A 25,088-nucleotide genomic window follows, 5' to 3' on the forward strand; every position below is an offset into this window, starting at 1 on the left:
TTTTTTCTCATTACAGCCTGGCTGGGGAACATCTTACCTAAAAACTCATTCATGCAAAATTCTATTTCCTTTGGAGATTTTTTAGGTCTTTTCACATGTCCTCGAAATAAATACTGAATTAAATTAAATTTTAATTTTAATTTAATTTACTTTTAAATTTAATTTAAATTCTGAATAAAAGGCCTTACATAAACTGACTAAAAAGAGCTTAACTATGCAAATGTAGGTTAAATAGAACAAGGCACTTTCAAGTAGACAAAACAATCCCATCATTAGAAAAAAGAAAATTCTGGGCTCACTTCAGCAGCACATATACTAAACACTAGCATGGCCCCTGTGCAAGGATGATGTGCAAATTTGTGAAATGTTCCATATATTTTTTAAATAGTTTAAAAAATCTGCAAGTGCAATAAAAACGTAATACAAACACTAAATTAAGTTAGATATGCCCTTGGAGGAACTAATTATTTTCATCATTAAACTGCTCCCAAATGCCAAGAAAATATAGAACACTAAAATGAAACCTAGACTCTCAAATGTCTGGAGGTTGAATTTTAAGCAAACTCTTCATTGAGCAAATGAATTTTTTTTTTTTTTTTTTTTTTTTAATGGAGACAGAGTCTCGCTCTGTTGCCCAGGCTGGAGTGCAGTAGTACGACCTCAGCTCACTGCAACCTCCGTCTCCTGAGTTCAAGCACGTCTCCTACCTCAGCCTCCCAAGTAGCTGGGACTACAGGTGCACGCTGCCATGCCCGGCTAATTTTTTGTATTTTAGTAGAAACGGGTTTCACCATGTTGCCCAGGCTGGTCTTGAACTCCTGAGCTCAGACAATCCACCCGCCTTGGCCTCCCAAAGTGCTAGGATTACAGGTGTGAGGCACTGCAGCCAACCGAGCAAATGAATCTAAGAAACTGGTTTTAGGCCACCTGGCTACTTGGCAGGGCTATTGTGAGGATAATATGAGATTTAATGAATGTAAATCTCTCAGCCTAGTGCCTAGCATGCAGTGGACACTCACTCAATAATATTTTGTTGAATAAGTGTTCAATCACTTGGCCAAGCCAACTCAGCTATCCCATCAGGTTCTGGTTGCCATGGGGTAGCATGGGTTATCATCAAGGGTAATTCTAAGATTACACAAAAACACTTCCTAGAAAGAGCAATTCGCTGGGAAACAAAAATCCCAGAATGCTGGGATTTGCTTTCTAACCTTTTACAAAAGGATAAATTAGAGTTATGACTGAGTTGCTCTGGGAATTAAATGAAATTATGTTCACCTATCCATCCATTCATCATCCTTTTAAAAAGTACTGATTGTCAGGAGTGGTGGCTCACATCTGTAATCCTAGCACTTTGGGAGGCCGAGGTAGGCAGATCACTTGAGGCCAGGAATTTGAGGCCAACTTGGCCAACATGATGAAACCCCATCTCTACTAAAAAGACAAAAATTAGCTGGACATGGTGGCGGCGCCTGTAGTCCCAGTTACTCGGGAGGCTGAGACAGGAGAATTGCTTGAACCTGGAAGGCAGAGGCTGCAGTGAGCCAAGATCACGCCACTGCACTCCAGCCTGGGTGACAGTAAGACCCTGTCTCAAATAAAAGAAAAAAAATCCTCCCCCTGCAACACTCCCCCAACATTCCCCCTGACGTTAAAAAAAAAAAAAAAAAAAAAAACAGGATTGTGTATTTTCAACACGGCAAGGATTGTTCTTATACTTGGTTGATGGTGGTGAACAGACCAGCCAAGATCTCAGCCCCATGGAACTTACATCCTCCCATGAAGCACTTGACATGCAAGTCCTGCCATCACCTAACACTAGGACCCGCCTCTGGGTGGTTGCCCTGGAAAGAGCAGTCAGCTTGGAACTCAGACTGATGCCCACTGCAGGCCAACTTCCACCACTTGGCAGTTATTCACCTGTCAGAGTTCAGTGTCTTGGGAAAAGCTTCTGAGCCACAGTCCACAAATGGATATAGTAACACTTACCTTGCAGGGATTCTGTGAAGGTGAAATGAGACATACTGAGTAGAAAGTACATTATGTGGCACATACTAGGTGTTCAATCCATGGTAGTCCTTTATTACCTTGATGAACAAATAGATCAAAAGAGGGTCTAAGGACCCTCACAGGGTACCATCCCTAGGATTGTTTGAGCCCAGGAGTTCGAGATCAGCCTGGGAAATAAAGAGACCTCGTGTCTATAAAAAGAAAAAAATTAGCTGAGTGTGGTTGCACATGTCTATAGTCCCGGCTACTCAGGAGGCTGTGGCAGGAGATTCGCTTGAGCCTGGGTGGTCGAGGCCATGGTGAGCCATGATGGCACCACTGCTGCACACCAGCCTGAGTGACAGGGTAAGACTTTGTCTCACAACAACAACAAAAGAGGCAGAGAGAGAGAAAGAGAGAAAAAGACCTAGTACTAGCACAGAGAATAAGGCACATCATTGTGAAATTTCAGAAGAGTAGGGTTAAATAGGAGAGTGTTGTTTTGTTTTGTTTTGTTGTTTTGTTTTGAGACAGAGTCTTGTTCTGTCACCCAGGCTGGAATGCAGTGTCATGATCTCAGCTCGCTGCACCTCCGCCTCCCGGGTTCAAGCAATTCTCCTGCCTCAGCCTCCCAAGTAGCTGGAATTACAGGCACGTACCACCATGCCTGGCTATTTTTGTTTTTGTTTTTGTTTTTGTTTTGCATTTTTAGTAGAGACAGGGTTTCACCATGTTGGCCAGGCTGGTCTGGATCTCCTGACCTCAAGTGATCCTCCTGCCTTGGCCTCCCAAAGTGCTGGGATTACAGGTGTGAGTCACCGCACCTGGCTGGCATTGACTTTTCAACAGGAACACTAGCATCCAGGAAACAACAGACTGGAGATTCTGAGGGCAAATGATTTCCGACCTAGAACCCTACATTAAGGGTCAGATGGACTGGAAACATAGAAGGAGTCAAAGCATTTATATCACCTACACCCCTTACCTGCAAGCTCCTGGAGGACATGCTCCACTAAAACAAGGGGATGTGCAAAGCACAACCAAGTCAAACGGGGCTCCAGGTGGCATGTCTCAAAGAAGGAAGAAATGGGACCGATTCATGAGCTTGACAACTTCAGTCTCCCATGAGGTGTGTCATGGTTCTGTCAATGCTTGGAGCAGAGTAATGGACAGGGACATAGAGAAGTGACCAAATTTTAAAAAGAAAAGTCCAGGCCGGGCATGATCACTCACGCCTATAATCCCAGCACTTTGGGAGGCCGAGGCAGGTGGGTCACGAAGTCAGGAGATCGAGACCATCCTGGCTAACACGGTGAAACCCGGTCTCTACTAAAAATACAAAAAAGAATTAGCTGGGCGTGGTGGTGGGCGCCTGTAGTCCCAGCTACTTGGGAGGCTGAGGCAGGAGAATGGCGTAAACCCGAGAGGCGGAGCTTGCAATGAGCTGAGATGCGCCACTGCACTCCAGCCTGGGTGACAGAGCGAGACTCCGTCTCAAAAAAAATTTAAAAGAAAAGAAAGAAAAAAGAAAACTCCAAGAAAGAAAAAATAATGAGAAAAGAAATGTGACTATACTACACAATCATGTCAGCACTGTTATAAATGAAACCATAAATTAGAATATAACTGTGGTGGCCATGGAGGTGGACCACAAAGACCTCCTCTCGAAGGACCATCTTGAGGGAAGTATCCCCACTTCAGGACCCAAGCTATCTTCACAGAAAGGTCCCCGCCTCTGGGCTACTGTCAGCCAATGGCTGAGCGGGGCAGGAAACTGGCGTGGCCATTCCTGCAAAGTGCGGGACTTCTCCAATAGACAGTCTTTACTCTGGGTCTCCCATGGGCCTGGCAGTGAATTTCTCGGGACTACACTGAAGTCTAAAGCTCTTCCCATTCAACCTCCTCCCTTGCTGCTCTCCTTCTCAGGCTCCATCCTTCACAGGCATCCTGCCCAGATTTTTCTTTTTTTTTTTTTTTTGAGACCGAGTCTCACTCTGTCGCCCAGGCTGGAGTGCAGTGGCCTGATCTTGGCTCACTGCAACCTCCGCCTCCCAGCTTCAAGCAATTCTCCTGCCTCAGCCTCCCAAGGAGCTGGGATTACAGGTGCCTGCCACCACGCCCAGCTAATTTTTGTATTTTTAGTAGAGACGGGATTTCACTGTGTTGCCCAGGCTGGTCTTGAACTCCTGACCTTGTGATCCCCCCGCCTTGGCCTCCCAAAGTGCTGGGGTTACAGATGTGAGCCGCCGCGCCCAGCCTCAGGAGATCTTATGCATTTCTAATTCTGTCTTGGGGAATCAAAGTGTCAGAGGAACCTAACTAACACAATCACTATATTAGGAGGAGAGAAGAAGGAAAATTGGGGGTTAGAGGCAGAATACAGTGTTAGGTTCTTTTATTTTAGATGCGGTATCCTTTCACCAACCTACAGCCCAACCCTAGTTCGCCTCCCCAAACTCATTTCTCCCTGTCGTCAGAACTGGTTCTAAGCACAACTCCTTTGTCTGCCAGAGAAGTCACACCTAAGGGTGTATCCAGAGAGCACCTGGAGTCAAGAATACATCAACATATCCCAAGGAGGAGACCTGAAGCGATCCCAAGCTAACTGCTTCCCAATTTCATCTGGGGACTCCCTGCCAGAAAGCTTAGAATGTGTTTGCAGTGAAGTAATATTAGAAGATTCCTTCTTCGGAGGGTGTTAGACCTCTTCCTTCTTCGGAGACATCAGCAGCTGGTCAAACTAGTTACATACTGTCCTCCCGTATAGCTGAGTGCACCAAATAAAGAGGACAGGGACAAAGCAGAAAGAGATGATTGCAAGTCAGCTCCTTCCTCCTTCTCTCCTCCACCTCCCCTGCAGCCACTTCAGTCTTGAGACAGCTGCCCCAGAGGCCCCCAGACCCCTGCTACATACCTTCCTTCCAGAGCAGTCAGGCTGGGTAGAATGTAGGCAGGGAGGTAGGGGGTGTGTGCATAAGTGTGCCTCTGTTGTGTACGTGACAGAAACCACACAGCATCACAGCACATGGTCATAGGAAGAACAAGAGTATTCTGGCTGGGCGTAGTGGCTCATGCCTGTAATCCCAGCACTTTGGGAGGCCGAGGCAGACGGATCACCTGAGGTCAGAGATCGAGACCATCCTGGCTAACACGGTGAAACCCCCATCTCTACTAAAAATACAAAAAATTAACCGGGCGTGGTGGCATACGCCTGTAATCTTAGCTATTTAGGAGGCTGAGGCAGGAGAATCATTTGAACCTGAGAGGCGGAAGTTGCAGGGAGCCGAGATCGCACCACTGCACTCCAGCCTGGGTGAAGAGCGAGACTCCATCTAAAAAAAAGAAAAAAAAAAAAAAATGAGTATTCGCCACTTGTGTGTATCTGTCTACCTGGCTCTCATACTAAGCCAGTGAAGAGCCTTCCTGATCTACATCTGGTGTTGCAGTACATGGAGCAACACAGGAACACACTGAATTGTTTACAGGGCATATCATTTCTATGTAATTTTTTTAAAGTTCAATAACCAGGAGGAACCAGAAATTCCAAAATGCCTTCCCTTACCCTGTGAGTTAGCTATAGTTCGTTAGCAGGAATAGCACATTATCCACTTCAGGCTAAGGATAAAATCATTCCAAAGACCACTATAGGAACCTACCCAAAGATTTTCGATGACAAGAACTAATAGGCAGAGTAAATTTTATAATTTTTTTATTATATGAAAGTAATACATGGCCAGGCATGGTGGCTCACACCTGTAATCCCAGCAATTTGGGAGGCTGAGGCAGCCAGACTATCTGAGGTCAGGAGTTCAAGACCAGCCTGGCCAACATAGTGAAACCCCGTCTCTACTGAAAATACAAAAATTAGCCAGGCATGGTGGCACACACCTGTAGTCCCAGCTACTCAGGAGGCTCAGGCATGAGAATCGCTTGAATCCGGGAGGCAGAGGTTGGAGTGAGCTGAGATCATGCTATTGCACTCCAGCCTGGGTGACAGAGTAAGACTCCATCTCAAAACAATAAAGTAATACATTCTCTACTGTATGAAAGTTAAAATTTATAAGCAAAATAACTGTAATTGCATAACCTAATCCAGGGGCACCCATTGCTTTGTTTCCTGTTAGTCTTGTTTCAGAGTATTTTCCAGAGCTTTGAAGTCTTATTTTATACATAATTTCATATCCTAATTTTCCACTTAAAATTTTATCAAATGAATTTCCTCGAACCATTACAAACTCTTTGAGAGCATCTTGTTTTGAAGTCTGTATAATATTCCAACTCATAGAAGTAGCCTAATTTGCCCAATCATTCTTCTTTGTTGGACTTTTAATGTTTTTTTTGTTGGTGGTGGTGGTTTTTTTTTTTTTTTTTCTATACTTTAAGTTCTAGGGTACATATGCACAACGTGAAGGTTTGTTACATATGTATACATGTGCCATGTTGGTGTGCTGCACCCTTTAACTAGTCATTTACATTAGGTATATCTCCTAATGCTATCCCTCCCCCTCCCACAATAGGACCCAGAGTATGATGATACCCTTCCTGTGTCCAAGTGATCTCATTGTTCAATTCCCACCTACGAGTGAGAACATGCGGTATTTGGTTTTGTTTGCTGAGAATGATGGTTTCCAGCTGCATCCATGTCCCTACAAAGGACACGAACTCATCCTTTTTTATGGCTGCATAGTATTCCATGGTGTATATGTGCCACATTTTCTTAATCCAGTCTGTCACTGATGGACTTTTGAGTTTATTCCAAGTCTTTGCTATTGTGGATAGTGCTGCTATAAACATACGTGTGCATGTGTCTTTATAGCAGCATGACTTATAATCCTTTGGGTATATCCCCAATAATGGGATGGCTGGGTCAAATGGTATTTCTAGTTCTAGATCCTTGAGGAATCGCCACACTGTTTTCCACAATGGTTGAACTAGTTTACAGTCCCACCAACAGTGTAAGAGTGTTCCTATCCTCTCCAGCACCTGTTGTTTCCTGATTTTTTAATGATTGCCATTCTAACTGGTGTGAGATGGTATCTCATTGTGGTTTTGATTTGCATTTCTCTGATGGCCAGTGATGATGAGCATTTTTTCATGTGTCTGTTGGCTGTATGAATGTCTTCTTTTGAGAAGTGTTTGTTCTTATCCTTTGCCTACTTTTTGATGGGGTTGTTTGTTTTTTTCTTGTAAATTTGATTGAGTTCTTTATAGGTTCTGGATATTAGCCCTTTGTCAGATGAGTAGATTGCAAAAATTTTCTCCCATTCTGTAGGTTGCCTGTTCACTCTGATGGTAGTTTCTTTTGCGGTGCAGAAGCTTTTAGTTTAATTAGATCCCATTTGTCAGTTTTGGCTTTTGTTGCTGTTGCTTTTGGTGTTTTAGACATGAAGCCCTTACCCATGCCTATGTCCTGAATGGTATTGCCTAGGTTTTCTTCTGGGGTTTTTATGGTTTTAGGTCTAACATTTAAGTCTCTAATCCATCTTGAATTAATTTTTGTATAAGGAGTAAGGAAAGGATCTAGTTTCAGCTTTCTACTTATGGCTAGCCAATTTTCCCAGCACCATTTATTAAATAGGGAATCCTTTCCCCATTTATTGTTTTTCTCAGGTTTGTCAAAGATCAGATGGCTGTAGATGTGTGGTATTATTTCTGAGGACTCTGTTCTGTTCCATTGGTCTATATCTCTGTTTTGGTACCAGTACCATGCTGTTTTGGTTACTGTAGCCTTGCAGTATAGTTTGAAGTCAGGTAGCGTGATGCCTCCAGCTTTATCCTTTTGGCTTAGGATTGTCCTGGCAATGTGGGGTCTTTTTTGGTTCCATATGAACTTTAAAGCAGTTTTTTCCAATTCTGTGAAGAAAGTCATTGGTAGCTTGATAAGGATGGCATTGAATCTATAAATTACCTTGGGCAATATGGCCATTTTCACAATATTGATTCTTCCTATCCATGAGCATGGTATGTTCTTCCATTTGTTGTGTCTTCTTTTATTTCACTGAGCAGTGGTTTGTAGTTCTCCTTGAAGAGGTCCTTTCCATCCCTTGTAAGTTGGATTCCTAGGTGTTTTATTCTCTTTGAAGCTATTGTGAATGGGAGTTCATTCATGATTTGGCTCTCTGTTTGTCTGTTACTGGTGTATAAGAATGCTTGTGATTTTTGCACATTGATTTTGTATCCTGAGACTTTGTTGAAGATGCTCATCAGCTTAAGGAGATTTTGGGCTGAGATGATGGGGTTTTCTAAATATACAATCATGTCATCTGCAAACAGGGACAATTTGACTTCTTCTTTTCCTAACTGAATACCCTTGATTTCTTTCTCTTGCCTGATTGCCCTAGCCAGAACTTCCAACACTATGTTGAATAGGAGTGGTGACAGAGGGCATCCCTGTCTTGTGCCAGTTTTCAAAGGGAATGCTTCCAGTTTTTGCCCATTCAGTATGATACTGGCTGTGGGTTTGTCATAAATAGCTCTTATTATTTTGAGATACAGTCCACCAATACCAGATTTATTGAGAGTTTTTAGCTTTGAATTTTGTCAAAGGCCTTTTCTGCATCTATTGAGATAATCATGTGGTTTTTGTCTTTGGTTCTGTTTATATGCTGGATTATGTTTATTGATTTGCGTATGTTGAACCAGCCTTGCATCCCAGGGATGAAGCCCACTTGATCATGGTGGATAAGCTTTTTGATGTGTTCCTGGATTCGGTTTGCCAGTATTTTATTGAGGATTTTTGCATCGATGTTCATCAGGGATGTTGATCTAAAATTCTCTTTTTTTATTGTATCTCTGTCAGGCTTTGGTATCAGGATGATGTTGGCCTCGTAAAATGAGTTAGGGAGGATTCCCTCTTTTTCTATTGATTGGAATAGTTTCAGAAGGAATGGTACCAACTCCTCCTTATACCTCTGGTAGAATTTGGCTGTGAATCCGTCTGGTTCTAGACTTTTTTTGGTTGGTAGGCTATTAATTATTGCCTCAATTTCAGAGCCTGCTATTGGTCTATTCAGGGATTCAACTTCTTCCTGGTTTAGTCTTGGGAGAGTGTAAGTGTCCAGGAAATTATCCATTTCTTCTAGGTCTTCTAGTTTATTTGCATAGAGGTGTTTATAGTATTCTCTGATGGTAGTTTGTATTTCTCTGGGGTCGATGGTGATATCCCCTTTCTCATTTTTATTGCATCTATTTGATTCCTCTCTCTTTTCCTCCTGGACTTTTAATGTTATTTCAATATTTTCAAATTTAAATGCTATAATGAACTTATGGCAAATAAATCTTTGTCCTCATTTCAGATAATTTTCTCCCAATAGAGTCCCAGTAGAAATGGCACTCCTTGGCCAAAGGGTATGAACATTTTTAAGGCCAAATAAATCTTTTTAAAGGCAGATTTTGAAAATTTTGTTGAATATTTAATACTTTTTCAGGCAAAATAAACAAACCAACAAGTATGTGCCCATTACCCATTATCTGGCTTAAGATAACATCTTACCTCCACAGCTAATGCCACTCCAGACCTCTCCCACATCCACGCCCCCTGTCTCAACTCCAAAGGTAGCCATTATTCTGCATTTGTGTTCTTTGGATTATTTAAAGGAGCAGAAGTTCAAGGATATATGATCTTCCTGTTAGAGAATAAGAGAAAACAACAGAAAGGGAGGGAGGCTTCCGATAGAAATGTTGAGCCCCATAGAAAGACTCTGGTTTGAGGTAGGGCTGCCTGCCCTAGAGTCCAACCTCCAATACTTGCTTGTTTCCCTGGAAAAGAGGTCCTGTTTGTATCCCTGGAAAAGAGGTCCTATCTCCTTGCTATGGTTGTGGTGTGGGTTAACCAAGATAAGCATCTAGCATCCTCCAAGGATAGAACATTACTTTACAGAGTGGCCTCTGGCTATTAGGCGCCCAGGGAATGCCACTTTCTAGGATAGTAGCTAGAGAACACTTTACAGGTTTTGTCCAGTATTAATGCTGCCCTTGCTATTTTTCCCGAAGCAGTGACAGGCTGTTTTGTTTTTTCTCCTCTCTCTCTTTTCCACAATTTTCCTTAGGTTCTACAACAGACATTGATCAGATCTTTGAGTAGGGTTTCCTACAGGTAATTCCCATAGAAGATGTTTCTCCCCTTTCTTTACTTTTCAAGTGAAAAGTGTAATGCTCTGAGCATACATCAGTCCTGCAACCCTGGATTTATTTCACTATGTTCTAACCAAATGAGAAGGGAAGTGCCAACAGTTTTCAATGCAAACACATAATTAAGGTAGTAAGATGTCTGAATTATAGATTTGGTGATCTACAATGAGCAGGTGCCTCAGATTCTTTCTGTATTACTGAAGTCTCTGGTTGCTTGCATGAGTTGAAAATTAAAGGAATTATAAACATTAAAGATTGAAGTTTAGTTGTATAAGGAACTTTAGCAATAATTTAGTAATAGTCAATGGATGTTTCTTTTATTAGGAGAGTCTCTAAAATTATGATTCTCCTCTAAAGAATGTATCTTTCTCTAAAAGTGCCCACATGCACATCCACATAAAATTTTTACAAACATCAAGCGATTTGAGACCTCCCTGAAGTTGAGTCATGGATCCTCCATTAAGAGTCTTGTATTAGATCATGCCACTGCACTCCAACCTGGGCAACACAGAAGACTTTGTCTCTAAAAAAATAAAATCAAATAATTTTTAAAAGAATTCCATTAGCTGGGCGTGGTGGCATATTCCTGTAGTCCCAGCTACTCAGGCGGCAGAGGCAGGAGAATCCCTTGAACCTGGGAGGCAGAGGTTGCAGTGAGCCAAGATGATGCCACTGCATTCCAGCCTGGGTGACAGAGCTTGACTCCATCTCAAAAAACAAAAACAAAAACAAAAAAAATCTGTATTAGTTTGCCTAGGGCTGCCATAACAGAGAATCATAAACTGGGGTGTCAGAGTGGGGAGCTTAAACAACAGAAATTAGTTTTCTCACTGTCCCAGAGGCTTGAAGTTGGAGATCCAAGTGTCAGAGATGAAGGTGTCCACAGGATTGGTGTCTCCGGAGGCCTCTCTCCTTGGCTTGAGGCTTGCTGTCTTCTTCCAGTGTCTTCCCATAGCCGTCTCTGTGTGTGTCTGTGTCCTAACCCCCTCTTCTAGAAGGACACCAATCATACTGGATTAGAGCCCACCCTAGTGACTCATTTTAACTTAATAACCTCTTTTAAAACTCTGTCTCCAATTACAGTCATATTCTGAGGTCCTGGGGAGTAGGGTTGCAGCATATAAATTTGGGGGAATGGGACACAAATCAGCCCATAACAAATCCCTAAGCTACTTAGGGAACTGCAACCCAGAGTGGTCCAGAGACTCAACCATGCACTCACATGAATGTTTAGCAGCAGAGGCAGAACCACAGCCCGGAGGTCCGATCACCCAGGCTTCCATACCACCCTGCACCCTCTCCATGCACTTCGTCAGACCACAGTGTACTGCTCCAGGAGCCTATGGGTGGAGTCCGGAGGGTCAGATTTGAGGGATGAGACATGAGCGGAGGTGCTGTTCTTGCCCCAGGTCTCTGATGGCATCAGGAGGAGACTTCAGCTCCAGAATGCTCTCCTTCCTCCAGATGCTTGGGCAATACCCAGGACAATACCCCAAGAAGTCAGTTCCTAATGATGGCTTCTTGAGGATCAGTGGGGCAATTATTGGGTGCTGATGTGAGCCAATGTGCTCTTTCCTCTACTATCAGGATTCAATGTCCTCTGGGCCAATAGTCCCTACGCATTGGAAAATTAAGGATTTTAGTAACAAATATTTAGAATCTGTCAGCATGTTAACATTCAGTGTTCTTCAGTCTTGGTGTCCAGTGGCCCCTGGTCTCTCTCCCTTGAGGTGTGTGTCACATCTTTTCCAGGATCCTTTGAGGATGGTCACACCCCCTGCCACCATGGCCACAGTCTGTCTCCCCAGTAACATCCATCAGAGATGGCAACTTGCTGCTGTTGAGCTGCTGCCTCAATTCTGCATTAAATCTATTCTAATGCTCTCTTTGAACATCTGTATTTAAGATTATTTTATTTTGGGTCTGTTTTTTGAGCAGATTGTTACTTCACACTTCACTTTCTGCTCTATGTATGTGTGTGTACATGCCTGTAATCAGTATCAGTGTGTGTGTGTGTGTGTGGTATTCCTCTGTTGTTTGCAACACCTCCCAGTTGGGGATCATTTGTAAATTTAGTTAATGAGCATTTAACACATTCCCTTTGATGAAGCTGTTAAATCTGAGTGCACACTGGCATCCTCCCAGACATCTCCCGTCTCCCAAGCCATTTGTGCTTCCCTCTTCTTAGCTGCTTAGTGATGGTTTCTAGTTTGTTGGCACAGTATGGAACTAACCTTTAGTCCTCTCTGGAAAAAGTAGGGCTTGAGTTTTGTAAGAAATGCTTACATCTGTATTCAAAGCAAGTCCACTTTTCTGGTGGGCTTTCGTTCTCACCAAACAAAATAAACTGCAGACAGAAAAGACGTTTCATCATCGCCCTAACTGGCCGTGCATGTGGCAGTGGGACATAAGCTATAGCTGTCGGCTTTTGCAAGAATAAGCACCAAGCTCAAAACCCGCGGGCCCCAGCTGTCAGAGAGTTTCCCTGGATTTAATTATAACTTGATCTCTGAAGAGGGAGTGTATGTCAAGTGTGCTTTTCAATCACTTAGAGAAATCAGAGTAAATGACAGAGCAGCCCTGGGATTCGCCTGTGCGATGAGCCCTCATTACCGTCTCCTACAGTAGAGGCATCACGGGAATCAGCCCAACCCTGTGACAGTGGCAGAAACACAGGCTGTCTCCAAAGATGTAGATTTGAAAAGAAACAGCCCTCAGATGTCTGTGAAAATCAATTATCTAAAATTCAATATAATTTAAAATGCAGAAATAAACCAAAGGAAGGGGTTGAACTATCTATGCATCTGTACATGAACCAGGAAGCCACCTCTCAACATAAACAATCCTGCCACTGCTTTACTTCTTATCTACCACATGTATGGTCCTTGCTTGCTATTCCTGACTTCAAGAATATGTGACTTCTATCATTTCCTACACCTCAGCAAACACCACGCCATCACTAGAGCCATCACAGACACACACGCACACACACACACACACTTTCCAGGCTGAGGCCACTCTAAGATCAGAAAAATGTCCTGGTAGTAATTAGATTGACACTTCCAACCTGGTTCTCAGCAGCTAGCCCCAGTGTCTGTGTTTCTAAATGTGAACACCGCATGTCACCCAAATTATTGACATCAAACCCTCGTTACCAGACAAGACTGGCCAGAGAGATTTCACCTCCTACTCTTTAGGTTACTAGAGAGGCAGTAAAGTGGAGACAGCTGAATCCCACACGGTGCACAATGCAGGCATGCCTGTGCCCTTTTTCCTTTTTTTTTGTTACGGAGTTTCGCTCTTGTTGCCCAGGCCGGAGTGCAATGGCATGATCTTGGCTCACCACAACCTCTGCCTCTCAGGTTCAAGCAATTCTCCTGCCTCAGCCTCCCGAGTAGCTGGGATCCCTTTTTCTTTTTTACTGTGCAAAACAAAACAAAACAAAGCACTAAAATACAACATCAGTTTCAAGGGATTGTTTGTTTTCATTCCCAGCCCAGGTCACCTCACAATCCATAACTGAGAAGCATTTTATACTTTGAGTTGATGGAAGGCAAGAAAAGAGAAGGGAGGGATGGCTGGTGTTGACTCAGGGCAGGGAGAATGGCACAATTGCTGCCAACACCCCATTGGTCCCTTCCTGTGGAAAGGCGTGAGCCTACCTAACTTCAAATGCCTCACGATCTCCAGCCTACAGCCTCTAACCTCATTTTTGTCACTACTTTCCTTTCCTGTTGACTTTGGGGTAAAAGGCAGTGAAGTGATCAGAGGAAGGATCTGCCCCTCAGGCATCTCTGGTGGATTTGTCTGGTCAGGAAACAACAGAGATCTTCACGGTAACCAATGCCTCTGCCACGGAAAAGTAAGTTGGAGCTGGCTTTTAGGCAAAGGTTTCTTTTTAAGCCCGATTAACCTTAGAGACACAGGCAATTGTTACTGATAAGGCTGTTGGACTTGGAGAACATTTGAAACACAGGAATCTAAAAAGAAGTGCAATGAGCTTTGTGTGTTGAGGAACAGGGGAAGGGGATGTGGTCCCCTTTGATAAATAACCAGAGAGTGATTGCATTTGTACCCTGACAGCATACACATGTTGTATAGCTACTGTGAACACAAATGACAGCCATAAGTTCTGTGAGGAAAATGTTTTTTGGTTTTTTGTTTTTGTTTTTATTTTTGTTTTGAGACAGAGTCTCACTCTGTTGCCCAGGCTGGAGTGCCGTGGCACAATCTCAGCTCACTGCAACCTCTGCCTCCCAGGTTCAAGCGATACTCCTGCCTCAGCCTCCTGAGTAGCTGGGATTACAGGCATGTGCCATCACGCCCAGTTAATTTTTTTATTTCTAGTAGAGACCAGGTTTCACAATGTTGGCCAAGCTGGTCTCAAACTCCTGACCTCAGTTGATCTGCCCACCTCGGCCTCATAAAGTGCTGGGATTACAGGCGTGAGCCACTGTGCCCAGCCTTCCTTGAGGGAAATCTCAGTGTTAAGGACATATTTAGTTCTTATCAGTGATGACAACCAACACCCTTTAGCCTTACGTCTTTGATTCCCAAATATATGAGGAAAATTTCTCTTCTCTCTCCCAGTTGAGAACTAGGAATTAATAAAAAGGTTCTTCGCTGGGCGCAGTGGCTCACGCGTGTAATCCCAGTACTATGGGAGGCCGAGGCAGGCAGATCATGAGGCCAGGAGATCAAGACCATCCTGGCTAACACGTGAAACCCCGTCTGTATTAAAAATACAAAAAATTGGCCGGGCACGGTGGCTCAAGCCTGTAATCCCAGCACTTTGGGAGGCTGAGGCAGGCGGATCACGACGTCAGGAGATCGAGACCATCCTGGCTAACACAGTGAAACCCCGTCTCTACTAAAAATACGAAAAATTAGCCGGGCGAGGTGGCCGGCACCTGTAGTCCCAGCTACTTGGAGGCTGAGGCGGGAGAATGGCATGAACCCGGGAGGCGGAGCTTGCAGTGAGCTGAGATCTGGCCACTGCACTCCAGCCTGGGCGACACAGTGAGACTCCGTCTCAAAAAAAAAAAAAAAAAAAATTAGCCGGTCATGGTGGCGGTCAACTGTAGTCCCAGCTACTCGGGAGGCTGAGGCAGGAGAATGGCATGAACCCAGGAGGCAGAGTTTGCAGTGAGCCAAGATCGTGCCACTGCACTCCAGCCTGGGTAACAGAGCGAGATCCTGTCTCAAAAAAGAGAAAAAAAAAAAAAAGAAAAAGTCCTTAGAATTTTCATTATGTTTTATGAAAGAGATAAAAAGCATCTTTTCTTTATGCCTGCCTTCTTCCAAGTCATCTTTTTTTTTTTTTTTTTTTTTTGAGAAGGTATTGCTCTGTTGCCCAGGCTGGAGTGCAGTGGTGCAAATCATGGTTCACTGCAGCCTCAACTGCCCCTGCTCAAGGGATCCTCCTGCCTCAACCTCCAGAGTAGCTGGGACTATGGACACATGCCCCCATGCCTGGCTACTTGTTTTGTTTTGTTTTTTAGAGACAGGGTTTCACCATTTGCCTGGCTGGTCCTGAATTCCTGGGATCCACCAAAGCTCCCTCCTTCCTCAGTTTCTCAAAGCACTGGAATTACAGGCGTGAGCCACCTTACCTAACTTGCTTTATTCGTCGCATTATTTCATCTCACACTGTTTCCAACATTTTCCTTTCTACCTGTGATATCCAAGCCAAAGGAACCAGAAATAACCACAATATCACTATTTTTAATAAGGTGCAAGGTGATTAGGAAATTTTGTGGTGCTGATTCTCTTTATTTGTGTTTTTAGAATATTTTTTGATCCATGTCCATGTCCTTTTGAATATTTTTCATATTGAAGAGTGAATATCATAAAGAGTACATTGTGACTACTGGTTGCTTTTTCATACTCACATTACCAGCTCCCATTGGAAAATCTTCAGAGTACCTTGAAATTAGTGGTCCAGCCCATGTGGTCAGGTCTGGGAGCCAGGAGGCCATGAGTATCAGCCTCCCCAGCACACTTGCATTCCCTGACAGGCAGCTCAGGTGCTGTCACACTGAGGCGAGCACAATGTGACATGTCTCGGTGTGTCCTCGATATTGGATAAACCCGAATTTCTGCAACTTAAGAGCCATGAAGTAATATCATTGCTTGGACGGTTTCCCTCACTTTTTTGGAATAAAGTTCAAGATAGTTTAATTCCTATTTAGCAAAACACAGATTACATCACAAAAGAGAAAAATGTTTAACTTTATTAAGAAATGCCAAGGCTCTTGATATGGCTGAGAGCCAATGGATTTCTCCTATGGTATATTTTATCTTGAATTCTTCTTGCTCACTTCAATTAGGAGAAGAAAAAAAAAAAAAAAAAAAACTTCTGCTGAAACTATTGGAAAAGAGGTGCTTCACTGTATAATTTCTAAGATGATTGATTTAAGCCCAGAGCTGCTGATGGCTGTCTCCCCACCATACAAAAAATGCTGCCTAAGATAATATCAGCACAGAGAAAAGCAGGGCTTAGGTAAAGAGAGACACAGATCCCCAGTGACCATCCAAGCACCTGGCCCCACTCCTGATACTTCAGTGATGGGAACCAATCAATTCCCCACAGGAACTGGGTGCAACGGCTCACACCTGTATTCCCAGCACTTTGGGAGGCTGAGGCGGGTGGATCACCTGAGGTCAGGAGTTATAGGCCAACCTGGCCAATATGGTAAAACCCCATCTCTACTAAAAATAAGAAAAATTAGCCCGGTATGGTGGCAGGTGCCTATAATCCCAGCTACTCAGGAGGCTGAGGCAGCAGAATCACTTGAACCTGGAGGTCAGAGGTTGCAGTGAGCCCAGATCACGCCATTGCACTCCAGCCTGGGCAACAAGAGCGAAACTCAGAAAGGGTGAGAGGAAGGAAGGGAGGGAGGGAGGGAGGGACTCCCAATATGACTAGGGTCACTTGCTAAAAGAGATCCCATACTTACCAGCAACCTAGGCCCAAGTCTTTCCTTCTCCATCCCCCAGTTGCATTTCATCCTTTTTAATGGAACCTCAACACAGTTCCCATCCACAATGTCAGAGCCCAGAAATCAATCCCTTCAGGCCTTCAGCATCTAGGACGTCTAAGGAAAGGGAAAAGCACAGCTTCGGCAGCTGCTCAAGGACCACTTTAGGGTGTGAGTTTGGGTTTGGAAGGTGCAAATACAATGGACAGAATCCAAGACGCGGCTATGCTAGACTGGGGACTGGGAGAAAGAAGGGATAAGGAAATTCTAACTGTTGAGGGAATGGGTGGAGGAGCCTTGTGCCAGTCAGCATGTACAATGATGATAACATATGTAGTCAGAAGACACAGTCCACATTGGTACCCACTGTAGATCTTAGGAAACTAAACATGATCAGAGGAAACCTCAGGATTTGACTGTGTAAAGTCATACCAATTATGTTTATGATGACTGCTTCCCATTTATGCCTAATTACCGTGCAACATAATAATGATTATGTACTTTGTTAAGTATGTGTCAGAGGAATTTAATTTCTTAGATTTTATTTAATGGCATCTGTAAACACAACACATGTGTGCCCTGGCTTCCCACTTCGTTCATAATACATATGAATTGGCCATTTGCCTACAACTTTTTAAAAAGTTTATAATGTCAAAGCATTTTTACTTAGGGAAATGAGGGGCCACAGACTGATAAATAAGGGGCATTGTTCCTACAGTTTGTTTTATCCACAGGGAGGCATCACCATCATATCTTAGGCAATTTTTTTTGAGGTAAAGTAGAGTCTCGCTCTGTCACCCAGGCTGGTGTGCAGTGGCACGATCTCAGCTCACTGCAACCTCCGCCTCCTAGGTTCAAGCGATTCTTCTTCTCAGCCTCCTGAGTAGCTGGGACTACAGGTGCATGACACCATGCCCAGCTAATTTTTGTATTTTTAGTAGAGACGGGGTTTCACCATATTGGCCAGGCTGGTCTTGAACTCCTGACCTCGTTATCCGCCTGCCCCAGCCTCCCAAAGTGCTGGGATTACAGGCGTGAGCCACTGCACCCGGCCATATTGGGCAATTAGGACATGGCAAAAATCAGGCAGTTGATTATTTGCTCATTCTTGCTTCAGACAAAATCCATTAAAAAGGAATATCAAACTTTGAAATGATAAAGGTTTGAGGTGACAGATATGCTAATTGCCCTGATTTGATCATTACACGTAGTAAGCAGGTATTGAAATATCACATGTACCCCATAAGTATATTCAATTATTATGTGTCAATTTAAAATTTTTAAAAGAATAGCTTTTAAAAAGTGTGGGATGGCCAGGCACAGTGGCTCATGCCTATAATCCCAGCACTTTGAGATGCCAAGGTCAGCAGATCACTTGAGGTCAGGAGTTCAAGACCAGCCTGGCCAACATGGCGAAACTCTATCTCTACAAAAAATATTTTAAAAATTAGCTGGACCTGGTGACATAACGCCTGTAGTCCCAGCAGCTTGGGAGACTGAGGTGGGTGGATCATTTGAGCCTGGGAGGTCAATGCTGCATTGAGTTGTGATCATACCACTGCACTCTAGCCTGGGTGACAGAGTATCAAAAAATAAATAAACAACAGCAACAACAAAACAAAAACAGTGTATTTATGACTCAGAGACTTTTTTAAAACAAAAAATGCTCTTTTAAGTCAAATGAAAACCAAAAATAAAAAATAGGAATAAGAAAGCCATAGCTTGGGGTATAAGGTATTTATTGTCATTGTTATTCTTGTTGTTGCTGGTTTCCCAGGGGGTACTGGGGATAAGGTTAAAGAAAAAGAACCCAGAAATCCAGACTTGGAAAAGAAGAAGGAAGAACTTAGAGCCAAGAAAAATAGATACTAGTACTTAAAAGCATTTGGTTATTTTAAGGTCCTCCTCGGAAAGAGTGGCTAGCATCTTTAACACTGGTAGCAAAATCAGGCAAAGGAATTCAGGAAAAAAACGCCTGAATATGGAACAGAAAGGAACTAACTTTGTCAAATGTACTTAAGGAAGTGTTTTTCAGGGTTACTTGAGATTACAAAGTAGACAGAGTTGTCTTCTGTGATGATCTTTTCATAGAATGATGCAGCTGGGAGAAATAGTTTAGTGTTATTTCCTGCCTTAGGAAGCTATATAACTAAACCATCCCATTTGGATGTTCATCCAATTCATTTTTTTAAGCATTTAAACCACCGTCTGCCCTGAGCTCTGAGCTTGCCTGCGATCCACGTGGGCAGAAGGTGACACATTTGCCTAGGGGCACCCGACAATCCCAGGCCCTACCTGCTTTATCCTGGGATATGGACTAATGGAGCCTTCCACAGAAATGGGATTTTTTTGGGACATGGCTATTATTACAGATATTAGCAACACTCTGCCTTCAGTCTCTTCTATGCACTTATAGAAATGCACTGGCCTGTGGGGCTCTACACCTCAAAAAATAGCCTTGAGAAGGCTCTGCCCTAGGAAGAGGGGTGTAAAGGGCATGTTACTCAAACACTGACTTTCATGGGGACTCAGATGCTCCACATGTGGCTAGAGCCAGAGCTATACCTTGGCAACTCAGTTCCCCTCTCCAGCAAACTAGCATCAGGGCAGAGCAAGGGAAGTGGCATGTGAATTCCATTGATCATAGGTTCAATGCCAGGCTTTAAAAGGTCTATGTGAATCAGGGCCGGGCACGGTGGCTCACACGTATAATCCCAGTACTTTGAGAGTCCGAGGTGGGCAGATCACCTGAGGTCTGGAGTTTGAGACCAACCTGGCCAACATGACGAAACCCTGTCTCTACAAAATTAGGGAGGCGTGGTGGCGTGTCCCTGTAATCCCAGCTACTCAGGAGGCTGAGGCAGGAGAATCACTTGAACCCAGGAGTTGGAGGTTGCAATGAGCCGAGATCACACCACTGCACTCCAGCCTGGGCAACAGAGTGAGACTCCATCTCAAAAAAAAAAAGGGTCTATGGGAATCAACAGCAGCCCAGAAAGGTGTATAAGATCTACCATGATATCATGATCTGTAATAATCTTAAAGGCCTCATTTCACCTGGATATAGTGGCCACAGAGCAATCTGCACGCCCTAAATGATCCAAACCATGTAGGTGTTCAGTGGTGCTGGGAATGCCCCTCTAGATTCCTCAGGACCAGAGCACTCCAGACTAGCGCTGAGCAAAGATGTTGCCCTTTTTCTCCTCAGGCTTGCGTGCAGCCAGGAATCAGCAGCCAGTGAAACATCTCCAATTGGTTTGCAGTTCTGTCAGATACATGCCTAATGCTAGGAGGTGTCCTTGAACTGTTTATTCTTCCCTCCTGAATGGAAGTGGAGTGATTGCATCCCACAGGTTTCGGAGATGGCACTGGATTGGCACCACTTGCTTGGCCCTGGACACTGGGCAACACTGTGTGTGGAGGCTTTCCACCTGCCTTCTTGACAGCTGTACTTTCCCAGGCAGCATGGGCAGGGCCGGAGCCAGAGACTCAGCTAGTCTGCAGTGGGAGGGGGAGGGGAATTGGAGAAATCTTGTTTATGCCACTGATGCCAGGATCTAAATTTTCTACAACCCACATGCCAGCGCCCTTTAAGCCTGCTCAAGAGGTGCTGTGAGTTGGAATCCTAGGGGAAGCCATTAGCTAGAGCTTTCCCCAAGGGACAACAGAATTCCAGATTCTGCCTAGGATGCTGTTGTAGTCCTTACCTTAGAATAACTCTGCCAGCTGTCCTGGGAGGAAGAAAAGCAAAGGTTCTAGTCTCTCACTGGAACTTAGGAAATATTTCTTATTCAAATACACTCTTTGAGCATTAACATTTCTCAAGGGAGCAAGAGAAATCTGAGAAATAGTCATTGGCCTAATTTGGATGGCTGAATTGTTTCGTGAAAAAGCCTGTGAATTGCAATTGAGAACTTGGCGTGGATCTGGGGAGGCAAAGGGAATCTATTCTCTGAAAAGCACCATGTGACTGTGTCTGCCACACCTGGGCTGGCCCCGCCACCCACAGATGCTCAAGTAGCACTGGTCATTTGCACATCTCTAAAGTAGTATGCTTGGATTTTGCACACAAAAAAAATAGATTCCATGGCCACAAGTGGCTTTGCAGATGTGTTACTGGCCACAAAAGAAGGCAGACAAGAATTCAAATGAGGCTACACAGCCAAGAAACTGTCACAGGATCAGCAGTCGAAATGGAGACCAGTGGCAGAATCCGGGAACGGTTGAGAACACAGACTTCAGGGTCAGAGTGGTACAAATCCTGGACCCTTTCCTTACTAGCTTTGAGACTGAACAAACGACTGAACCTCTCAGTAGGGATGGATGATATAGATCCTTTCTCACCAGAATGAAGTCCAAATAGGAATGATAGTAATAGGCCCTTTCTCACCAGGAGGTAGGAAGATTAAGGAGCAACTGGTGAAACACTTGCTTAGCACCCTGCCTGGAACATAACTAAGTATATGATACATAGTTGCTACTGTTCTATTTATTATTTTTCCTACACAGAAAAGCCTGTGTGAGGCCTGGAATTGCTAATGCCCCACATTTTAAATAACCCTTGATAAATGGCATTGTGAGGTTGTGACCCTCAGCCTGTGGATCAGATCCCAAGGTCTTAATCATAAGGAGAAAGGAGAGGGGAGCAAAAATATCTTAAAATTTTGAGTTGCCCTTATATCTTACTGGATGGAAAAAAGAACTTGGAAAAAGTGCTGAGTTTCTTTCTAAAGGGGTTCAACGGCTCAGTAGGGTATGCTAGTCTCCACTCCCTGTGCTCTATATTGACATCTGCCTTTTCCAAAGAATGGGAGTTAAAAACCACTGGCACAGCCATTTCGTGAAAATGCACAGAATTGAATCTAGTTCCCACTTTTGAAATAGGCAAAGAAAAATTAACGGATGCCTAGTAAGTCTTTTGTACTAGTAAGACTTATTCAGGCCGGGTGCGGTGGCTCAAGCCTATAATCCCAGCACTTTGGGAGGCCAAGACGGGCGGATCACGAGGTCAGGAGATCGAGACCATCCTGGCTAACACGGTGAAACCCCGTCTCTACTAAAAACTATAAAAAAAAAAAACTAGCCGGGCGAGGTGGCGGCGCCTGTAGTCCCAGCTACCCGGGAGGCTGAGGCAGGAGAATGCCGTGAACCTGGGAGGCGGAGCTTGCAGTGAGCTGAGATCCGGCCACAGCACTCCAGCCTGGGTGACAGAGCGAGACTTCGTCTCAAAAAAAAAAAAAAAAAAAGAAAAAAAAAAGACTTATTCAGCTGGGCACGGTGGCTCACGCCTGTAATCCCAGCACTTTGGGAGGCCGAGGCGGGTGGATCACGAGGTCAGGAGATCGAGACCATCCTGGCTAACATGGTGAAACCCCGTCTCTACTAAAAATACAAAAAATTAGCCAGGCGTGCTGGTGGGCACCTGTAGTCCCAACTACTCAGGAGGCTGAGGCAAGAGAATGGCGTGAACCCGGGAGGCAGAGCTTGCAGTGAGCCGAGATTGTGCCACTGCACTCCAGCCTGGGCAACAGAGCGAGACTCCATCTCAGAAAAAAAAAAAAAAAAGACTTATTCTTATTTTCTCTCTCTCTCTCTCTTACACACACACACACACACACACACACACACACACACCCATACACACACCTGTCTAATACAATGTCCTCATTTTATAGATGAGTAAACTGAGGCCCTGATAATGAAGTAAATGAGTACCGGCATTCCTGGCTACCCACTTTTAGGTGGTTTAAGTGTAGCTTTGGGGGAAAAATAACCCTAGTCTTGATGCCGCAGTTGGGTGGGCAGGCTCGTTACAGAGGCATTTTCAACACTTAGAGAAAGGAGTTCTCTGTTTGCACACACACGTGCATACTTTATCTCTCTCTCTTCCAATTTTTGCTTTGTCCCCAAAATTCTGATACTCTCCTTCAGAGAAGGAGCTGAAGTAAACAAATCAACAATCAAGGCATTTTCTGAACAGAATGGATGCATTATTCTTTGGGTGAGCAGAATCCAGATTCTGATTTCTGTTCTTAACTCAGCTTCTTCTCCCTTGGAGAGAGGGAGTAATGGAGAAAAACAGAAATAAGTGATATTACTAATAAGAACTATTCCAGCTCTCTTTTGATTACTAATCAACCGGGTGACAATCCGACAGGGCAGAGAGTTATCTTGGCCGCCTGTGATACATTCAGTTTAAACTGACGGCAGCGTATGACAGCACAGCTCCAGCAGAAAAGCACTGTCCCCTGTCTGAGGAAGTGCAGTTGGGCTGAAGAACAGTGCAGAATTGTTCCCACCATGCCTCTCTCCTTCAGACCCCAGCACAAAGAAGGGCTGTGTGTTGACAGAATCCAGCACTTCACCTGGTGGGTGGGGACAACCGCTGTATTGCCCATACCTTGCCCCTTAGTGAAATTGTTAATTTTCAATATTCTGACAGTCTGTATTCTATCCTTTGCACTAGTCCAATAGAGAGTTAGCATTTTCCAAACAATGAAGCAAAGTTACATATTATTCTAATACCACTTCTTATATGTATTGACTTTTATTACACCTTTTGTTAGTTACCATCAAAACCTGTTGGAAATCATTGTTACTTTAAAGGAGGGAATACTTGTTAAAAAGCAAATTTCTATGGGATATTTGTTGTTTTTGGTTTTTGGTGTTTTGTTGTTGTTGTTGTTGTTGTTATTGTTTTGAGACAGAGTTTTACTCTGTCACCCAGGTTGCAGTGCAATGGCGCTATCTCAGCTCACTGCAACCTCCACCCCCCAGGTTCAAGCGATTCTCTTGCCTCAGCCTCCCAAGCATCTGGGATTACAGGAGCATGCCACCACACCCAACTAATTTTTGTATTTTTAGTAGAGACAGCGTTTCACAGTGTTGGCCAGGCTGGTCTCAAACTCCTGACCTCAAGTGATTCACCTGCCTCGACCTCCCAAAGTGCTGGGATTACAGGCATAAGCCACCACACCAGGCCCTTGTGTATTATTATTAAGTATATATTTTATTTTTTATATTTAAAGTAGTAGCACTTAGCAGTTACTATGTTCCTGGAGATAATTACAACAATATCTCATGTAACTTTATGGGATTCATTGTATTCATAGCCCCATTTTTTAGATGAGAAAACTGAGGCTCAATAGAATTGAGTGACCCAAGGACACTTGGCTCTAAATGCTGCTGTGTCGGACTCAAAAGGCAGCATGCTGGGACCTGCAGTCTCCCTAAACTTGTTTATCTAGAGTATTCCACATACGTGGGCACATGTTCAAAATCCCTTTGGTGTGGCAGTTTGGAGAAAGGAGTCAAGGACAAGGGTTTCTCCTCCTAGAGCATTTAATGAGAAGGAGCTGGCATGGAGGATACACAAGTCCGATGTAGTTTACTACTCTGCCCTGACTGTTGATTCCTTGTTTAAAGGATTTGGGGAATTTAGCAAAATATTGAAAGCACACATTTTCATGCTTGTGAAAGCAAAGGCCAAGAGCCAAAGGGCGGCAGCTGTGGATGCTTTACCTCGGCATGGGGTTAACCTAAGGAGAGAAAGGGCTTCGGGGGAGAAAATCTCTTTACTGTTGCATTCTTAAAATTTCTAGTATTTCCATAGGGAGAGGGCTGCTGCTCTTCCCAGAGTGGGAAGAAAACTTCTGCAAGAGCACCCTGAAGAGTCTGTCATGTGAACTATGGTTAATTCAGCACAGAGAGTAGGACTCTGGGCATGGTGCATGCTGTCGCAGGGAGCAGCCGACCTTCCAGAGCTACAAAGGAGAGGCCTGTGGAGAGGGTCGCACCAGGGCCATCACTGGGGAAGTCATTTTCCTCTTTCGTTTGTTTATTTTCCTAAAGGAAGAGGATGGTAAAATAGCTTAGACTAAAGACATTGTGTATAAAGACAGTGACAGGTTTATGTATTAAGCAACCTTTATTTGACTCTGGCAACACTTTAAGATGAGAACAATGATACTAACTTTGAAGCTAGGTAGG

The 25,088-nt window shown here is 44.0% G+C and overlaps 1 pseudogene; it reads left to right on the forward strand.

Annotated features, from left to right (window-relative positions):
• The first annotated feature begins 245 nt into the window (after positions 1-245).
• LOC111523667 lies at positions 246-379 on the forward strand (annotated as a pseudogene).
• The last annotated feature ends 24,709 nt before the right edge of the window (positions 380-25,088 follow it).

This window comes from Piliocolobus tephrosceles, chromosome 5, assembly GCF_002776525.5.
Source record: "Piliocolobus tephrosceles isolate RC106 chromosome 5, ASM277652v3, whole genome shotgun sequence".
NCBI lineage: Eukaryota > Metazoa > Chordata > Mammalia > Primates > Cercopithecidae > Piliocolobus > Piliocolobus tephrosceles.